Source organism: Falco cherrug, chromosome 1 (genome assembly GCF_023634085.1).
Source record: "Falco cherrug isolate bFalChe1 chromosome 1, bFalChe1.pri, whole genome shotgun sequence".
NCBI classification, from domain to species: domain Eukaryota; kingdom Metazoa; phylum Chordata; class Aves; order Falconiformes; family Falconidae; genus Falco; species Falco cherrug.
The window spans coordinates 103923468-103944431 of record NC_073697.1 but is presented as its reverse complement, the minus strand read 5'-3'; the positions used below and the strand labels follow the sequence as shown (position 1 = coordinate 103944431).

General features: G+C 42.0%; 1 long non-coding RNA gene across 5 annotated transcripts in view; it reads left to right on the top strand.

Annotated features, from left to right (window-relative positions):
- The window catches only part of LOC114016009 (uncharacterized), a 41755-nt gene that overhangs the window by 19491 nt on the left and 1300 nt on the right, over positions 1 to 20964 (top strand). For 2 of the 5 annotated variants that reach the window (XR_003560254.2, XR_008730629.1), the window contains 2 exons: positions 46 to 207; positions 8255 to 20145. This is a non-coding gene — a long non-coding RNA (uncharacterized LOC114016009). The remainder of the gene's footprint in view (positions 1 to 45; positions 208 to 8254; positions 20146 to 20964) is intronic. The other 3 variants (XR_008730627.1, XR_008730628.1, XR_008730626.1) reach the window with 3 other exon arrangements.

Genomic DNA, 20964 nt, shown 5'->3' with positions numbered 1-20964 from the left:
ATTGCAGTATCAGACCTAAGAATATCCTGTTGTATCACTTTGCAGAAAGCTTTGGCATTCATACTCAAGGTCGTCTTCCTTCACACCAAGCTGTTTCATCAAACAGGACTTACTAGGATTTCCTCTAGCCACTTCCCATAGGGACCAGTTTCGCACATGCTTCTCACCACCTGTTATAACAGGCTGGGGCAAGGGGGGGCACTTCAGGTAAGGAAATGCTTTCTGTAAATAAAAATAGCTTAAATTTGGGCCCTTCCAGTTCTTGGAGAGGTTCCTAGGGTGAGATCCTAACCATATTCCATTAGTCTGGAGGCCTGACCAAGCAGTAATAAGGCTCCCAGAGCTGTTTCACTTACTTCCAAAGCAGCTGGGAGCACATGGGGTGGCATTGACTCCCCGGCTGTGCAGCTTGACATCACTCTTTGGCTTCAGATGTGTCCACGTGTGCTGGCTGCTGGGCCAGCTGCTAGTGCTGTGGGCAACAATGGGAGAGCTGCAACAGCGTGAAATGAAAACTGCTTACTTGCAGCCCTCAAAGTTTAAAGCTAGCTTTTGGGTATTTTATCCCCAGCATTGTTGAAAGAAATCATGGGTGTGTGTGTGAAATAAGTGTTTTGGTTTATTTTGAACTGGTTTGCCACCTCACCCTCTAAGCATAAGTAAAGAGACATGCATTTTTTTTTAGTGCAATGTAATTTTGCATCAAGTAAGGAAAATATTTCATTTATGCAATGACCAATTGCATTAATTATCCTATTAGAAAACCCCAAACAACTGAGTATAGTTTACAGACTCCAATCCAAGTTTTGGTTTAAAAAAAGGCAAGTTTGGATGTTTTGGTGGTGGCGCTCCCCCCGCCCCCCACCCCCAGTTTGTCCAGGCATAACTGTCATCTCTTGTTTTCAATGGCAAGGCAAAACTTGTTTCAAAATCCTGCTTTCAATTCTGGTCACAGAACATTAGAACCAGGGAGCTTGCTCAGCTTGGAACCATTTGTGGTGTTTGTATCCTTATTGTAGCAAATATTTTCCATTGAAAATTCATTTCTTAAACAGCTGGAACATGAATACCAGATAGTGTTTTCTTTTAGATTCATAATGGTGGAAAGTCAGAAGGCAGGAGCACGAACCCAGAACAGTTCAAAGTCTAGAATTTCTGCTTCATTTTCATGCTATGCATAACAAAATCCATAAAGTGAGTCTTGGGAGTCGGGCTCAAGGGCCTCTTGATTAAGAATTAAATTACAGGTATGATTTACTAAATTTGTGCTTGGGGAAGGAAGGATTTTGATGATGATGTGATTGGTAAACTATGCATTTTCTGAGCAACAGATTAAAATTAATGGGAATAGCATAACCATACATGCAAAATGCTTTACATATTGGGAAATACGTTGTCTTGTAAACTAAGCCACATAACCAAAAATCTGTGTCTCCAACTCCTTTACTAAAGTAAACCCAAGGGAAGTGTAAAGCTGGCCCCCACTCTGCTCACTCAAGTTTCTTCTGTTGAAGAAGATGTAGTCAGGGGATCTCTCACATCAGCTTCTTTATCTGATTTTTTTCACATAGTCTTCATATAGTTTTTTTAAAGCATTGAAACATTGAGCCATTTGAAAGCATATTTTTTTCCCCCAATGGTTATGTATTTTTATTAGGCTAATTTAAACTTCTTTCAAATTTCTCCCAAAATTGCTTGAAATTATACTTCTTGTTCTTTGTTGTGGAAGTTTGGCATAGTGTGATCCTTAGCCGTGTTTTGGGCTTCAAGATCCTGTTGCATGCAAACAACACATGACAACAGTGTTTGGAAGGAGAAATGACAGTGTTGTTGCTAACTCAGGTGGATGCAGAGATGGCGAGAATCTGTGGTATGCAGGTTTCAGCGCTGCAGAGTCCTGGTTTGAGAGCTTGTCTATTTTTTCTGTTTCTCCCCCTCGCTTTGTCTGTGTGTGAATCGTGTCTGGCTCACAGCGTCGCAGCCAGCATGGGTATGGCAGCATGGCTGCTTCCTGTGTTACAAACTAGTGTGTGGGTCATCAGAAAAATCCACATCATACCGTGCTACCATAGATCTACAGTATGCTTGACAAGCCCGCAATGTGAAGTCTGTGCTCTTCTGTTGTTGTTTGGCTGCCTTAAGGCAGGCAGGTTAGACTAGTGTTTCATGCAAGCCCAAATATTTGGGCATTTCTCTTCCATGGATGCAGATACTTAGGAATTTAGTGTATGTGAGTAGGAGGAAGGAGACGGGCATGGTCAGGGTCAAGTTTTCGAGCACTCTGAGATCACATCAATTACTGTAATCCAGGAGAGGCTTTTTGCTTGCAGCTCCAAGGGGTACTGCAGCTGCCAGGATTTGAGAGAGCGGGTAGCAGTTGCTCCCACTCCATCCATCTGTTATTTCATTGGGATTAAAAATTGCCCTGTTCTTCTAAAACCTTTCATTGGCAGTCATTGTAACTTCGGAGCTTTTGACAAAGAGCAGCAGAGCTCTGAAAAGCAGAACATGGTTGTTTTTTTATAGTGGAAGAAGTGCTTGATTTACCTCCAGCTGATGCCTGGGCTCCCTCACCTGCAGACCCAAGATTCATTAAGGAGAGAGCTCTAAGTCATATCACAAGAGCAGGAAACATGAAAGACTGCTTTCTTCTAATATGCAACAAAGCACATAATTAAAATAAACAAAATAGCATTAACCGTAAGGTCTTGCTGGTGTCATTTTCAAAGCCATGAAGGGATTTTGGAATCTCTAAGATGTAATCTGTGTGGATTTCAGTAAGGCATTAGCTGCAGAGCCACATGGGAAATTATTAGTTAAACTGGACATTGGTACAAGGAACCAGTTAGAAAGCAACCCCATTTTGTGATGTTAAGGTAGATATTGGGCTGGGGGAAGATTAAGCTGAAATGCCCCTCAAAACAACATGTGACTAACTGTAGTTACAATAGGAATGAATTAGAAGTTACTGACATTACTGACAACGCGATGTTGGGGAGCTCTGTCAGATCAGGTAAAAGAACAGAACATCACACTGGAAGCAGAGGCTGGTCCTAGGGACTGAAATAATAAACTATGAAATATATTAGTATAAAATCTGAGTGAGTGGTTAGGGGCTAGAAATAAAGATTTCATCTGTGAGTGAGTCTTGCATTTAGAAGTCTCTGAAGATCTTGAAGACCAGAGAAATTCTACAGTAAATACAGCAAACCATTGATAGTTAAACCATGGTGTTTATATTGCAGTTGTATGAGACATGAGTGAGGCTGAGTCTGGAATACTGTGCTCAACTCTGGTCACTTGTATTCAAGAAAAATGAATTTACATAGGAACAGCTACAGAGAATACTACCAGGAGGATCGAGGAGCTTGACTTGTGAGATGGAGCTAGAAGATGGGGCTTGTTCTGCCTTGCAGAGTGAGTGCTGGGGCAGGGTGCGAGCATTGTCTGCAATATGTCAGGAGAGAAGGCTGAAGAAGGGGGAAAAAGTCTTAAAAGTCATAGACGACAGTAGTGCGAGGTCAAGGGCACATAAATTGACAAACACAAGTTTAGACTTCTAGGAACAGGTTTCTAGCATTTAGGGCATTTTAGGGTAGACGTCTTAGAACCATCTGCTGGTAGGAAAGTCAGTGGCAGTGCAGGTATGTGCTTTTACAATCCTGTGTGGTGGTTAGCAAACTAACTGTAAGATATAGTTGTCTGTTTCAATGCTTGACAGATCTCAGTGACCCAGGAGAACACTCTTCCTCCTTCTGTGTTAATAAATGGAAATGTGCCTGGCCTTGAGAGACTTTTTGAGAATGAGTATGTCCATGCATGAACAATTGCAAGGATGTTTGGGGTTTTTGTCCGGTTATAAATATTTTAATTTCACGCCTTAAAGTTAGTTGCAAGTATGTTACTATAGGTACTTACAGTATTTAATGTTTAAGCCAAAGCTGTAGTGAAATTTCTGCCTAATTCTGCTCCACAGCATTTGATACTGAGACACAGCAGCTATGGAAAACAGCAACTAAAGAGCACTAATTAAGACTCAGAGTGCTTTCAATAAACTTGTGTTGCAATGAACAAATTAACTGACAAGGGAAAAAGACAATTGCCCTCGAGGGAATGTGCTGACATAGAGATAACTCCAAGTAGTTCAGCAGTCTTTTGATTTGGAGGAAACTATGAAATATGAGTCAGGTTCAGTAACGTTTATATCTGATGTGTCAGAAGGAATAGCACAAAAATGTCATCACGTTAGAAAACAAAAAAATTTCCAACTAAGAAAAATGCATGCAGGGAAACCAGTAGAAACCTTAAGTAGGCAATTATTCTTGCTACTGCCTGCTTTAGCTGTAGCGCACGAGCACAGCACTGTTTGCAGTCGGTGCACAAGGAGTGCGCCTTGTGCGTTGCTGGACACAGAACAGGGTGAGGGGAAGCTTCAGACATACTCAATTTTACTACTTGTTTTAAAATACGAAACAGTTTTTTTCTTGTGAAGGTGACATCCTGAAGAAAAAGAGCACCTGCTGTTCTCTGAAGGCACTCTGCAGGACAGGAGATGTTCAACTCTGGGCAGAACCAGTCGTCTGAGTTGTGCATATGGCAACAGCAGAAGCAAAAGGCATAGGAGAATTGTTTCTTTATAGTGCTTTGAGTTGGGGTTGTTTGTTTTTTTTGTTTATCTTTTGGAAGATGTAACATTTGCATGTTGTCAGCACATGCTTGCTGTTTTGATTTCTGACTCAGTTCGGTATGGGAATATTATTTGAGACCTTAGAATTTCTGGTGGATTGGGAGATTTTTCCCCCTAGTGTTAAGCAAAGCCATATATAGATTTTTCAGGCTGAGAATCTGGGTTCTAACAGTGTTGGTGTGTCCTCTCTAAAACCCAGAAATGAATAATTTCAGAAGCATTGAACTTGGGGGTGAAAATAGTAGATAGTAAGAGGGTGATGAGGGCTTTTGTCAGAAGTAGCAATAGTATGGCCGTTTGCTCCCTTTTGGTAGCAGGCTTGCTCCTGTAACATCGTTAAATCCTTCCTCTTTTAGAAAGTCCTTTATGGGAAGCAACAGTTTTGGATCCCTGGGTTCTTCGGTTTCGTCTTCATGATTTATGGTTGTTGACATTGGATTGTGTGCATCAGCTTAAGGGTGTTTGTGATACACTTGCCACGTTTCAAGCCACAGGCCAGCATCTCTTGTGGCAACGGAGAACAGTGCAAGTCTGAGGAATGCTGGCGGGGAGTTACCTGCTCCGCCAGCTTGAGGCTCTTTTTTCTTGGTGAGGAGAAGAGGCTTTATTTGCTGGGTCTGTTTAGCATTGTCCATGAATACTAAGTCCTATTCTTAAACAGCCAAGAGAAAGGGGGGAAAAGAAGGAAATAAAAGGGCAAGCAGCTCACATTGCTCCTGTGCCATTTTCTGGTTTGTTTTTTTTTCTTTTTTCCCAAAGCTTCAGGTCATTTTAGGATTAATTGAAGCTAATATCTTTACTTCAAAGCAGCACAGATCAAGCCAAACGTACATGCATAGCAATTAAAGATTTGGCAAGGTAATATGGATTGGCTTCTACAGCAGCAGCTTTCTCCCTGTGCTGTTCCACTTGTTCTGGCCTTTGATGTGCTTCAGAACACAACTAGCTGGGCCTGTGTTTTAAACAGAGGAGCATTTTAGCACTATATTCTGCAGAGATTGACTGTTGTGCTATGGTTAATATTTTTAATTGTCTGTAAAATTGGAAAGATTATGAATCTGTAGTATGACTGGCTACTGGAGAATTCTGTGGATAATGAATAAAATTGCAGGGGGCAAATTGAAAGATTTCTCTTCTATATTGTATAGCATCAGTATTCCTTTAGTGCTAACAAAGATGAGGCCAATTTAGTATAAATCTTCAAAGCAACATGTGTGAGTTTATCTGTCCAGTGCTCATTACAGTTAATGGGAATCATGTGGCTGGAACTTTGCAAGTGCTTTGAAAGTGTTCCTTTTATGATTACATTATAGACCCCCATGTTAGCTGTTTTGCTGCTATTTTTATATTGCTCCATTTGTTTTCTTGACATAAAAAAAGCCAAAACAGTAAATTAATAAAAAACTGCATCACCCCTTCCATTCCTAAATAAAATACTCATTTTCTAAAGTAAATAAAATATTACTTAGACGTAAATCAACTTGAGACACAACATGCATCTCTGCTGGTTTAAATCCCTGTAGTGTAAGACAGGCTGCTTGTTGCACGCTTACTAAGGTGAGCTTAACTGGGAAATCAAAATGCTGAGCCAGATATGTATGTTTGAATTTTGGTCTGTACTATTAGTCACCATGTGTGGTATATGATCTATATCTCTTTTTTGATCTGTAGGGAAGACAAAAAGCATAATAAAACCAGCAACTTACAAGTAAGACAGGTAATGAGCATAAAAGTGCACCTACACAGATGAAAGTTTAAATTGTTAGAAGCTTGGTCTTAATTAATATTTGATTGTTGTCCTATTAAAATATATAAATAGGCATATAGCTTAGGAAAGCTAGATTCTCCCCCCCCCCCCCCCCCCCCCCCGATATTTGGATAAATTAGAGAAAATTTTATAAAAACATTTGAAATACAATAATAAAAGGTTTTCAGTGTGGCATTAGGTGAAATACTCTGGGTTTTAGGGGAAGAAAATGCCTTGATTTAGGAGCACATCAATGAGCTGGTTGGTGACCTGTGCCCAGTGGGTGGGCTGTGGGTGATGACAAGTGCCTTTTGTTTCTCCCACAGCCTTATTTGGTGGGAGCCATGAGAAAAATACAAATTGTTCTCCATGGACACAAAACACTCTTCTGAGTTTCTTCTGGTGGTCCTGTGAGTGTTGGACATTGTGTTTTGGCTTCTTCCTTTTTTTTATTTTTTTCAGGAATGCATGTTGGGGTTTGCACTCCTTCCTTCCCTTCAACTCTGGCTTAATCCACAAAGGTGGTTTAGGAGTCTGTGTTTTACTTTTTGTACGGGGTTGGCGTGGCAAGGTTTTGGTGGCAGGAGGCCATGCAAGTGGCTTCTGTGAGGAGCTGCCAGAAGCTTCCCCCGTGCCTGATGGAGCCGATGCCAGCCAGCTGCCAGCCCCACGGAGGCCGTGACCCGCGGGCAGCAGCGCTGGGGCAGCCCCTGGCAGGGCCCGTGGCCCATGGGGAGAGGAGCCCGGGCTGGGGCAGGGCTGGGGACCCCGCGGGGACCCCCCGGGGAAGCTCCTGAGGGACGCTCCCGTGGGAAGGGCTCCTGTGGGAGCAGGGGGCGCAGGGCTGGCTCCCGGGGCAGGGACCCCACGCTGGAGTGGGGCAGCGTGCGGGGGACGGGGCAGCAGAGACGGCGTGTGAGGGGCTGACCCCAGCCCCATTCCCGTCCCCTGCGCCGCTGGCGGGAACGGGGAGAGGCGTCGGGAGTGAAGCGGCGCCCAGGAAAAAGGGAGGGCTGGGGGGAAGGTGGGTTTTACATTTGGGTTTAGTTCTTACTATGCTGCTCTGATTTGATTGGCAATAAATTAATTTTTTCCCAAGGCGAGTCTGTTTTGCCCGTGATGGTAATTGCTGAGTGATCTCCCTGTCCTTATCTTGACCCACGAGTCTTTCCTTGTGTTTTCTCCCCCCTGTCCAGCTGAGGAGGGGAGTGATAGGGTAGCTTTGGTGGGCACCCACCTTCAGCCAGGGTCAACCCACCACATTTTTAAAAAAACTTTTAATCTTGAGATTGTTTACTGTGAGCAATACTGCAAATTAGGCAATGCTTTTCCTTAGCTTAGTTCCTGAACATTCAAGTGCAGGTGGTTTGAGGGAAATGCCAGATATGTTTGGGATTGGCAAACTGGGAAAGCTTCTGTCCCGCTGTCTCCAGTAAAAGGCAACATGTTCAGTCCTCTTTGCGACAGGCCTGGCAAAAGCCAAAATCCAGCATCAGATGGTGGCCTCAGGCCATCTCAGCTCAGCTTGTGATGCTTTTTGCAGGCACTTTGTGCGATTCTCGGGGAGAAGGCATGTTTTTTTGTTTTGTTTTGTTTTCCCTCAGGCTGAAGCAAGCTTGCAGGCCATGATTTAGCAACGAGCCTTGCAAGAGTTCCAAAACAGGAGAACATTTCCCCCTCTGTACATACTCCGTATTCATGCAGGTGCTAAGCACCCGCCACTGCAGAAGGATCAGTGCTACTGAGGTTCTCCAGAGAGGCAGGGAAGGAGCAGAGCTAAGTTCCACAGTCTGACTTTTATTTTCCTTTCATCCTTACAGTTCTTTAAAGCAAACCAGATTTTGACCAGTGGGAGAGGGGAGAGATGCAAACATCTGCAGAGCGCAAGCAAGATTCTCAAGATTTTTCAATGGAAGGTAAAAGGAAAAGGAGATGGTGGGAAGCCGCTTCACACCAGGGAGGCTGGTATTTAGCTTCAGTTGTTTGCTGAGAGCTTGTGCCTTTGACCTGTTGATTAAGATAACTGTGGCAGTAGCAGAATTAGAGGTTTGGCGAGTATGGTAAGAGGGTGGTTGTTCAGAGCTGTCACCATGGAGGGAAGGAAAGCATTCAGAAACACTAAATGTGAACACAGTCGAGCAGGTACATGCTGCTAGAACAATGCCTGGCACTGAGCTTTGTCGCAGGAAACCAGCTTTGGTGTATCAGCTTTCCATTTGCAGTTGCTGTTGCCAGAGGGAGGGAGATGAGAGAAATGGTCTGTAACAGCAGAAAATCTGATTTATTTTTTAAAAAATACAGGCCTGGGCAATTACCAGTCTTAAATGTACTTAGCACTTTTGCTTGAAGGTAAAAATGTGACATACAAGAGAGAAGTAGGGACGTTGCAGGGAAAAAAGCGAAATAAATATAAATGTTGCAGTAGCTGGGTTCAGTGTTTTGCATGCAATCATGAAATGTAGTAGCAGCCCATGTGTATTGTGGATGATTGTGTATTATGATTAAACACTGAGGTCTCAACTGGCAAGAGCAAGTTGCCTTAGCAAAATATTTTGTGCAGCCTACACAGTAGTAAGCATTTTACTAGCAGGAGTGAGAAACAAATCCCTTTGGAAAGAGCCATTGGATCTCTCTTTCCTTGGAAAAACTACAGGAAAATTTTGTCCAGACTGTTAGATATGTCATATAGGTTTTGCTGCCAGTGTGGAGGTCTGATCCAAAGTCTGTACAAAGCCTAGTACTTTCAGTAGATTTTAGTTTACTGTGATGAGTAATCTGAAAAGAGAGGAGGCCTGCAAGTGTGTAGGAGAATCCTGTGACTGGTCTGAAGGATGAGAGTAACACTGAACAGGGGTCTTCTGGAGGTCAGGAAAGAGTCTTTGAAGAAAGATCAGAGCAGAATGATAATGTGATAGTATTAATTTCAGGTGAAAAGAGTACTAAAACATGCAGTGGGTCCATCTTTCCAACAATAAGCTGGAAATAGTGCCCCTTTAGTTTAAAATTAATTTTTCTTGGGCATAACCAATATTATAAAAGATTTTCACTTCCTGGGTCTGCATGCATTTAATCACAAGTTGATTTATGTACATGAGCGGTTCGCAAGGACCGTGGCTTGTTAGATCTGAGTGTAGGTGTTTGTGTGACCTAACAACGTAGCACCTGTAGGAGAAGTAGGAAGAGTTTGAAGGAACATTCCTGCTCTGTCAAAGGCAAGGTGTTTCTGCTTTATGGTCGGTAGAACTAGGCTGGAGTCCAGTTGGTGAACTGACACAGAACTGAAGTGATGGTTCAGTTTCTGTAGGACCATGTCTGTGTGCTAAGACTGGTACAGCCTCAAGGGAGTGAAAAGATGACTGAAGAATGTTTATACATTCCCATGGTGACCTTTAGTTTGGAGGTAACCAGCAAGGTGTTTTTAAATAAAACAGACTTCTATATTGTTACAATTAATTTTTTCCTCTGGTAGCATTTCCACTCTTACAGTTTAATCCAAAATATTCTTGGTGGAGATCTGCGGTATATTTCAGCTGTGTGGTCTACTCTGTAGGTTAGAATCCTAAGTATATTTTTTGCCAAAATTTGTTAGGAACACAATTTTTAAGTAAGATTGTGATTATAGGTACTGCATGTTACATAATGGATTTGTAAGGAGTACGCATGTGTAGCCAGGACCAAGTACAAGCACAGCTCTCTCAAACCTCTCAAGATTCTGCGTGGTACATGGAGCCACATGGAAGGAGAGTTTATATGTAACCACTTTATGCCATGCCTGAAAAAATGCAGCTGAATTGTTGTTTGTTTGGTTTTTTTTAATTTAATGTACTTATTGCTAGAGGTCTTTTGCATTTTTATCAAAGCCAATGAAATGGCTAATAAAATCCTTTGACCCCTATAATAGTCTTTTACTGATCTTTCAAGCTTGTTTTTGCTGACTTGTTGCCATTGGTACATGGGAAGTACATGGGCATATAGTGTGGTTTATGACCCTGTGAGCTCTGTCCTATCACAGACATTAAGGAACTGCTAACAACAGAGTGTAATTCACATTCTTCCTCTGTTTCGCTGTATGTATCTGTCTGGAGACTGAAAAATTTTAGGAGAATTCAAATCAGCTCCATTATTGAGGTAAGAATGTTGTACTACCAGACACTGTGTGTTCTATTTCTTTACAGCTAAAGGTAAATTATTATTTTCTGTGGAAACCCCCTGTCTCTCATACCTCACTTGAGAGAATGTCTTAGTCTTGAAATTAAGTTTGTCATAAGAGTTGTTGATGAAAATTATGTTGTGACTTCGTCTTCAAGCAAACTAAACAAAAGACATCAAGGTTGAAAAGCATTGCTATGGTTACGTTATTTAAAGGCAATTGTTAATAAAGGAGAGAAAATTGGAACTGAGAGAGGCAGTAACTGCAAAAGCATAGAAAAGGTTAGACTAGAATTTTTCATCAAAACTTGATGTGAGCTTACTTCATGTTATGTTCATTAAATATCCATTTTAAGGCTGCCATCTTAACCCAAAGGATATAGCTAGGAGAAATCTAACAAGAAGTTTAGGTTTTAGAGAAGGGCAGCATTCATGTTTTGAATTCCTGGGCTAAGGGGACTGGATGGAGTCCAGTTAGGCTTTAGAGTGGGAGGTTTTATCCCTTCTTTAGGTTTTTGGGAAGAGATAATTAGTTTTAAAATGGTTGCAGTGTGCTTTTAAAATCACATATGTTCTGATTTTGCTTCCCTGTTCTTTATCATGGTGCATTACATATTCGCATGGGACCAGAACCTTAGAAGCAAGGAATTTGGGCTTCAGCTGCTAGCATGATTTAAACCCCAAGCTTAAATATTTTAATTGAAGTCAGCTAATGTATAGCTTCTAATCCCAGGGTAGAATGTTGGCTTTTTAAAAATCATAAATATGCCCACAGTCCCTGAAATTGAGAGAACACCACGCACTGGTGGCATGGTTTGTGGTGACAGCAGCTGTCTTTGCCTACACAAAGACCCCAGTTCAAATCTGCATAGAATGTTTTTTAGCTACTTCCTTTCTGGGGTAATATTTTTGAGTTCAGAGGAATTAGACCAAAGCTGACTGATGGCCTCCATTTATGTGAAAAGTGCTTGTTTACTTTGAAAATGTAGGTTAACTGAATATCAGCTTTCAAATTAGCCTACTTTATCACTTAAAAGAGATGTTTTTCAATTAAAATAAGAAGATATTACATACCAAAGGTTACAGAAACATGTTCTTTAAAAATTAAGTTAAATTAGAAATGACATTTCCTCTTCTAATATTGATGTTGTAGCTGAGAGTTAAGCTATAAAAGGAGTCAATTAAATTCTCTGCAGCTTTGCTGCAAAATCCAAATTTAAATTACACAATAAAGGCATCATATTAATGCTGGCAGTTTCAGACCACTCATTTCTAGAACTAAACTGGGGCAAAAACATTCATCCAAACCCACATCTGTCTAATTAATAAATTCCTATGATGTCAAGATTTAAATATGAACACGTCATAGGTTCAGTCTTGGTGCCAGGTTTCTGACACTGGAAGGTTCTGAAGGGCTGTTAGGAAACCGGAGTGTTTATTAGTATCAAAAATGAGCACATCAAATGTGCTGTACCCCTTTGCCACGAGGTTTCTCCAGTGAATCACCAGTGCTTCTTCCTACTAGTGCTGGTAACTTGTCTGTGGCCACCAACCTACGCCAGCGTATTCAGGAGTCTTTAGATTTGGTTGATCACACTTTGCAAAGAGAAATCAGGGAGCACTTTCTCTGGGTTTAGACTTATCCAGGGAAGAAAGATTACTGAATATTGGTATTTTTTATTAGTTTATTTAAACATAGTGACTTATGAGATTGTGACTGGATTCTAAGCTTTTGGATGTAGGTCCTTGAGGTTTTGAAAAGCTAGCCCCAGGCGTGCAGGGAAGCGGGCAGTGTAAGCAGCAAGTATTCTCTAGCTCACCTCATACTGTCAAGGCTGGCTGTGAGGGATGTGTAGGAGCAGGGGAGGCTTCGGCAGCCTTTTTGGGGCAGAGAAGCCCCTACAAGGCTGCAGCTAAAACAAGTTATCTGACTTGAGAGCACAAATCCTTGATGGTTCAATGGGACTTAAGCTCCCTGTGTGCTCTAAGGGTTTTGAGAACTTCCCCATCTTCCATGCTTTGCAGATACTTGTAGGAGAGGTGTTGTAGTGTTACTGTAGGTTGGATTAGTGCAGCATAGTATAATCTTCGTAGTTTTTCCCTTTGCAAAATGGCAGTGGAGGCTCTTCTAGCTGAGGATGAGGATGTACAGAGTAGAGTTGGGAGGCTGTTAGGCCTTGTGGTCATGGGAGTCGAAAGTGCCCCGACAGATGAGCAAAATGTTTTATCTGGTTTCTCCCCAACGGTTGCTGCCAGACTTTATTCTAAGGCTCATCTGTGACCCTGACTCCTGGAGTTTGCTCAGTAACTGCATTTTATAGCTTAATCTTTGCCACTTGATGATTTAGTGAAGATTTTAAAAGTAGTATACTGAAGGTTACTCTGCTTGGAAATGGTTAAAAACTGCAGAGAACTATCTTTCAATTTATACATATATATTAAATATCTCCTGCATTCTCTCTGTGCTTTCCAATATGGCAGTATTTTGTAAGCAGTCTTTGTGTCTCCTCTGATCATCTCTGCAGTAGTCAAGACCCATCTTTTTACCCTCACAATTGTGCAGACCTAGGAGGAAGAGGAAGCGGTCTTTGTCCTAAAAAATTTAAACGCTCTGAAAAATGGTGATGAAATAGAAAAGTGGTGTTAATTTCAAGCTCCATTAGAAGCAAAAGGACAGATATTTATATCCATCTTCTGTGCTATACTTTGGACCCTTTGGTATTTTGTTTTAGTGTGGTGGTTAAATATTGGAATGAGGAATGCTTCAGGGGTCAAAGAGGAGATGGGGAGTGAGTGCTTGTTAAATAAATGTTGACAGGAATCTCACATTAAACTTAAAAAAACCCTAAGTTCCTATTGCTGTAGCGCCAGCAGTACATTTGAGGGATGCGCCTCCCTCCTCTGGCCACTTTATGATCAAAATGGTTTGGTTCTGCAAACCGGTTATGCTGGCTGGCACCTTACTTGGTTATTCCTGCCCCTGCCTTATGCAAAACGTGTGCTGAAAAGGGGAGTAGCAGGACCTGGCCCGTGCCAAGGGCAGCGATGGGGCATGCGGTGCAGCACGCTCAGTGATGCCTTTCTCTACCACAGAATCAGCATGAATCAACTCAGGAGGAGGAGTTGCTGCTGCTTGGGTAACTACACCTCTGAGAGTTTGTACAATGCGGAGCACACACACCTCCTCAGAGCCCTAACCAGCTGCCCTGGCCCCTGTGCTGGGGATGCCTGGGCTCCCAGCTGAGTGCTCCACCTCCCTTGGTGTCACAGCGCCTGCTCTTTTAACACTTCAGACAGCACTGAGCTGAGGCTCCTGACACCACATCTTTCATTTTTTTACAGGATGTTTGTTTTATGTAATGTTTGTCTCCAGCAGCTTGACTTCTGTTGTTTGTTTAATGCAGTTCTGATTCCCATTCTAACAGTTTTCTAACTTACACTGTGAGTGAGCTAAAAAGGAATATTTAAGAACAGTGCTAAGATGCTTTCTGCTGCTCTGTGCTGTTTTGAAAACCAGCTGTGCAGTGAAGAATATGACTGTTCCTGATGAGTGTATTAGTTTAAATCCAAACATTTAACAGGTCTGTGCTAGCTATCTGACCTGTAATCTAAACTGATGGGGTTTTGCCCTAGGGCCACCTAACCACTATTCTGAAGTGTTTTAATTGTAACGTGTCTTGGATAGCTAGCTTGCTATTTCTAGCAGTCTGTAGAAGCAGAGGATTTGGTTCCACTGAAACTAGTAATTTACCGAAGCTGAAAGTTAATCTGATCCTATTTGTAGCTGGCATTCATATAAATCATTTGGACAACTTTGTGCAAGGCCTGCTCTTTATTCCCTATTTATCCAGTGCCTACCCCAGCATAATCCTGATCCATACCTGCTGTCTCCTGATGTTAGTGCCTGACAGTGTTTAATCCTAATGATGGGCCTGACACGTTTCGCAAGCATACAGGGCAGATCAAGCCTGTGGAGCTGTTACTGTGAACATCTTTGCTGGCAGAGTTGTGTCACCCGACAGTAAAAGAGGTGTTCACCTAGCAAAATACAAGTACTTGTTGAACTTGCACTGTGGAGAACAATAGACCAGCCAAGTAAAGCAAATGCAGGGGAAAGAAACAGTAATTTATGCTATAGTGGAGATGTATAATACAGGTGTATACAAACTTAATTAGTGTTTCCAAATAATATGTTTAAGTGATTTTTTTTTTCTTACAAAGAATCTAAAAATGCTAATGCAGCTATATAAATTCAGTTTTTCCCAATATAATGGTTGTTATAAACAAAAGCATATTTAATCATAAAATGTTTTGCAACAGTGAGTGAATAGTATGCTTTCCATTTTGTGTCTAAGGAAAACAAAGACACAAAGAAATACACATACTGAATCTGGGTTTGTCGCTGTTGTGCTATGAGATACGAGCATGGACATCACAGGTAGTTCTCTTCTGGAGTCTCACTCCATGAAAAGCCCATTTTGATTTCAAGGGGACCAAGGCTGCTACGAGGCGTTGGCAGATTTGTGGCAACGCTGTCTGGCCCTGCTGGATGCAGTTTCAGCTAAAATCTCAGCCAGATCCCAAACTGGCTGTTAAAACCACCTTCAGCCGGCCCTTGTTTTCTGCCTCTGTTTTGCTGCCAATGCCTGTCTAAGCGGGCAGCTTCTCTTCACATCACCTTTGCTACCCAGTGTGGTGAGTGAGGCCCTGACCTGGAAGTCCCTGATCCTGGAATATGTTGCTGCTGCTGTGTTATGCAAAAGGAGTGACCTGGAGGAGTGCTTTGAGACTGATGCAGTAGCGTCCTGGGGTAGGACATGGAGCTGAGGGCAGCAGGGTTGATGGCTTTAATGTTTGCACATAGTTCAGGTGCAGCCAGAACTGTACGTCCACATTTTTGCAAAGGTCTACCCCCTGATTTTATTTCCAGTCTCTTTTTTTGTGTGTGAAATGTGATAGTGATGTGGTGCTTACCTCACTCAGAAAATGCCTTCAGTTTCATAAATGAAAAGCCTTTTATAGGGCTGTTGTATTTTGTTTTTTTCTGGGAAATCATAACTCAACCATGAAATCTCACTGTCTTCTGTTGCTAGCTTCAATCTCTTGTGCTTTGCTCAACAGGAATTCCCCTTGCTTCCCCATGTAAAATAAACATAATTTAAAGTCACTTTGTCTTTTTGAATTTTGAAGTTAAATCTTACCATAGCAGTGTCATTGCAGCTGTGATTTAGAGATGTGTTTTAAAGATGTAAGAATGGCAGCTTTTACATTTACATTTAGCTCTCAAATTTTGCAGTATACAGAGAAACAGAGATAGTGGCTGTATTTTCCAAGGAAGATGAGCTATTGAATTAATTTTAAGAAAATAATGTTAATAAAATCTGATTTTAAAAAAAATATTTGGAGAATACTATATACAGTGGATCTAATATGCCAGTAGAGAGAATTTTCCTCTCCCTTCCTCTGTCTTTGGTTTTTAACCTACCTGAGGATGTTCTGTGACACAGCCAGCCATAATGGCACCAGACATTATAGTCTATTGTGTTAATAATCCGTGAATTAAAGCATCCCCCAGCAAGCTCTTAATGTGATGGATGGTATCAATGATGTGTGGCTAAAGGGTCCCCAAGCAGGCACTGCCACCGTAGACCAAAGCAGTTTGGAAGGTCTATTGTTGTCAGTGATCCGCTGATTATAGGACATACCTGGAGGAAGGGTGGAGCGGAGGCAGAGGGAGGCTGTGAACAGCAGCTTAAGCTCTGTCAGGTGTCAGGGCTGCCTGTTACAAATGGAAACCTGGCAAGAAAAGCGTGTGCTGCCTGGGATGAACTCAACAGCAGGTTCTGGAGAACTTCCGAGGCGGGTGAGGGTGCTCATCAGATTGCCAGGGATGAGGAGTGGGAGACCAGAATACTTAGAATCCTCTTGACGAAGAAAAGAGTAAGTCTCAACATTAAAAATAGATGCTTTTTATCTTGTATATGATACAAAATCTCTTGTGATATGATATTTTTTTATTATACTTGAGCAGCTCTGAGCAGTCTTAGATTAGGCCTGTATCACAACAGTAATACACAGGAGGCTATGTTTTGTCTTGCTACGACACCAGCTACTATTGTTTTTGATCTGCAGCCTCTGAAGACGGATGCTGCATCTTCTATGGAAGGTGTTATGAGTGCAGATTAGTTAGACAAGTGCTGGAGTGAATGCATAAGTAGTGATTTTGCATAATGAGGTATGTGAAATCCCAGTGGAGGTTGTTAAAACAGATAGACAGCCTGTGGTAAACAACAAGGAAGGTAGGCTTTGAAAACAGATGGCTTTGAAAACCTGGCAAATGACTGTTCCATACTTAAAAATCAGTTTTGTTAGTGGAAAATATCTTATTTAAAAAAAAGAAGAAAACTGAAAAAGCTTAGCCTGCATATTTTCATAAACCGGAATGTGCTAATAAAGTTCTGTGGGTAACCATGTATCATTTGTCTTTCCTGCTGTATGTGTGTCTGAATGGTGGAGGCGGTGGACTGCATGTCTTGAAACGTTCTGCAGCGATCCATCAGGCTGTTGCTTCTACCTGGCAGACGTGTTGGTCTTCATTATCACTTTGACTGTCTCTAGGTGTGCACTTTCCATTGGGAAATTAATCTTGCAATCAAAGGGTTAATTCATCGTGAAAGATAAGAGTCTGTAAGCGAAATGGGAATATAGAGGAATATTCCTGCTGGGTGGAAAGGGCGCAGAGAGGCCTGTTGCCACCTGAGATACTCTCTAGCTAAGGTAAGAGCTGGCCAGAAGATGAGGGTCTGTTTCGGAGCTTTCAAATGCACCTGTTTTCCGTGGGTTTATGCCTTTGGCATAAGCAGGAGGAGGTGTGATGCTGGGATCAGCCTCTGCTTCCTTTGGTCCCTTGTAGGTCACATCAGCCGGGAAGGTGCTGGTGAGCTGGCCGTGAGGCACACCACCATTTCTGGTGTAACCTGTCTGGGGCTGGCGCTCTGGATTCTCCTGCAGAATAGCTGCAACTTAATTTCTATAGTATGAACTCCAAATGCAATAGTTTTTGCAGTATTTCCAGAAGCTCAGCTTGGGGCGCTCGCTCTCGGAGCACTGACACTGATGCACTCAAGGTGACTGTTAAAGATCTTCCCCCATGGCCTGAACTGAGGATATAAGGCTGTTTTAGTAGAATAATACTTTTCGTTCTTTTCCAATGTAACCTCTAAAAGCATTCCTGTATAGGTGCAAGTTACTCTACAGCCTGTGGGTAAAGAAAATGTCCTTTTCTTAGTTATTTTAGTGGCTCCCTTGGAACAAGCCCATAGGTGCCCAGGGCTCTGTGGACTTCATTGGAAGGTAGTGCAAGTGGTCTGATTCCTTTTTGAAAAGGATCACAAATGCAAACAGGGGATTCCTCGGTCCCTATCTGCTGCTGGAAAAAAGGCAAGTGCCTATGACTTGGGAATAAGAGATAGGTCATCCAGTGTCCTAAGAAAAACTGGGGACACGGGGCCTTGTTGAGCACTTGCCCTTGCATGCTGGTGCTGCCTTGGCCGATCGAGGATGTGCAGTCGGCCAGAGTGATAACCCCAACAACAAAGCTTCAGCTGCAGGGACGGCAGTTCGTGTACTTAAATCCTGGGAATCTGGGGGAGGAGGACAGCTCTGTACTGATTCTCAACTCATTAAAAATATGCTGTAAATGGGACTGCACCTGGGAGATTGGCACAAACAGTGTTTGGCACATGGCTTGGGCCAGTCTCCCAGGAGTGGGAGCCAAGTGATGCTCTGAACATGGGAAGTGTCTGTGTCCCCTTTGCCCTCTGGTTTGCAGGGCCACTGCTGGGGACAAGCCTGCTGAGACTGGCGATGACAGTGGAGCTGGGGCAGCTGTGGGAGCATGGGCTCTGCTTTCATTTACATTAGGTGGGAGAAATAGGTGTTTAGAAAGTAAGAGAAGCAAATTTTAGCCACTTCATTTTTCTTCTCATAAATTAAATGAAGTACTTGCTGAGTAGCTCATTTCTCAAGGTACCAAGTACAGCTGTTGAGAATTTTTGCCATTATGTTATTTTTAATCAAAAAACGCTGATTATAAAACTGGATTTGTAGGCAAGAGAAGGTAGTGGATTTTTTGCAGTAATTTCCTTTTTTGATTAATTTCAGTGTGCCCTTTTTTAACGTTCTCAAAACAATAAAGTGGGCTGCTTTGTTGTCATTTGACATTGTTATTAACACTTAAGGCTAAAAGTATTGGTTTTGGTTGAAAGAAAAATTAAATGATTCACGTGGTTTTTTTCTTAAGGTTTTTTTTTTTTTATTCCTTGACTTTATCTGGATTTTTACTTTTAGCTGTGTCTGCAGATGGAGATCACTGGGTGAGCAGCAGCTGAAAAGTCTTGCTTTCTGCTTGGAAAGAAACCTTTGCTACATAGAGATTGATCAGAGCTGAGAGTTTCTGTTGCCTCTGTGGAGAGTTGTACGTTTTCTCTCTTACTGGGTATTTGTGCCCATCACTGAGGCATTTCTAGAGCTGTGCCAGGCTCTGCATGATGCTCAGCATCATGTTTAAAAGCACTTCAGGTAATGTAGTTGAAAACTTTCAACTGTTGATTATTTTTGTACCTAAATAAGAGTTGAACTGTTCTGAAAAAAATCACCCAAGTGTCTCAAGTTCCATTGTTTTCTATGCTGCAACAAGATTGTTAGAAATGTCTGTTCTAGATGTATAAAGTTGTTAGAGAATAAATGAAAAGGGACAGTGCTGTCCTGACATTAACAGGTTAAGAAAAAGCCAGACATCCCTGCGCTAAAATATTCACCTGATTATTTTTTTTTCTCTTTTTCAGCTGCAGGGAACCAGGATATTTTATCTCCGACACTCTGCCAGCTCTGTAATAATGAAAACCAAGATAGCATTTCTCAGTCTTAGGGCTGCTGTTAGGAGTGTGTGTTGCACACGGGGGCAGTAGCACACCGTAAAGATCCGCAGTGTGGTAATACTGGCCGGGTTGATTTATGGGTGTGCGATATACAGTGGGATATTCAATATTTGTTAGCTGGCTGCATGTTTGACAGTTATTGGCAAGAAGTATTAACTTACATCCAAGTTTGTCTTAACTAATAAGTGATGAGCAAAGAGAAGTTTGTATTTGCTGTCTTAAAATGATCTGTGACTCTTTATCCTTCAGAGTTCTTGATTCCAACTTTGACATGTGACTGTTTTCATCTGTTTAAATGTTGCAGGTGCCATCAGAAGCCAAAAGTGAAAAAACTGCTTTTGGGAGCAACATGAAACCATTCTTCTTGTGACTTGGAATCAGCACTTGTATTAAATTGCCCTATTTAATCTAAGCTTTGTTTTAGGCTTTTTTGAATATATTTTCTGTGATACAGTTAGTGGAAAGGTTGCTCTATTTTTTTAAGGGATAACCAAGTGCTTAAGTGCTTTGCTGGATCCGGGCCAGAGCCAGCATCTTGCAGAATAGAGCCCGTGACAACTCATCTCATCCTAGAATCTCAGTTTTCTTCACAAACTCCAGTAAACAGAGTGTCCTGATAAGCTGTGAGTACTGTAGCAGCAGCAATGTCCCAGCTTTCCAGATGGCAAAGAGAGTGGTTAAATGACTTGCTCAAGGGAGTTGGGAGATGAGTGAGGCTGGGCAGATGTAGGAGGCGGACTCTGGGGATGATTTTGTTGGCTGGGTTTATTACATGTTTGTTATATTTATGCTGCTGCCTGGGTGGTGTGATTGGGACATAATTGCCTGAGTCCGTCTGTTCTGCGAGGTGTTTTCTGAGAGAGTATCTAGAGCTCTCGGGGTGGTGATGGAGTGGCTCTGGTTGCTCTGTAATGGGGTAATTTGGATGACACCGGCTTGCTCCCAGACCGAGGGGTAGGACTGCTGCGGGTGACAAGTTGCAGAATGGTAGTGCTGATGCCTTGGTGCACCCAGTTACCCTTGACTCTTGATGTGTGAAAGGAAATAATGGAAAAAAGAATACAGGCAAGAAAATGAAAAACAGAAATGCTGAGTAACACCTGGGGGTTTTATCCTTGCATTTGCAGTTTATGTCAGTATTAGTAACTCCACTCCAGAACTCACCTGAAGCAATTATCCAGGGACTTCCTAATAGTATTCCATCATAACACAGGGAGTTACACAGGGTATTATTTGAAGGTAATACATTCTGTGTATTAATCATTGGTTGTTATTGACTTGGTGACACATTGCTGTTGGTGAAATGAACTGTGATATAATTAGGAGCAAATAATACCCAGGCATGCTGTGCTAATTATTTTTATGTGAACCCAATTCATTGCTAATATAAATAGCAATATTAATCACAGCAAGTATCAATATTTATGCAGTATGCTTCCATT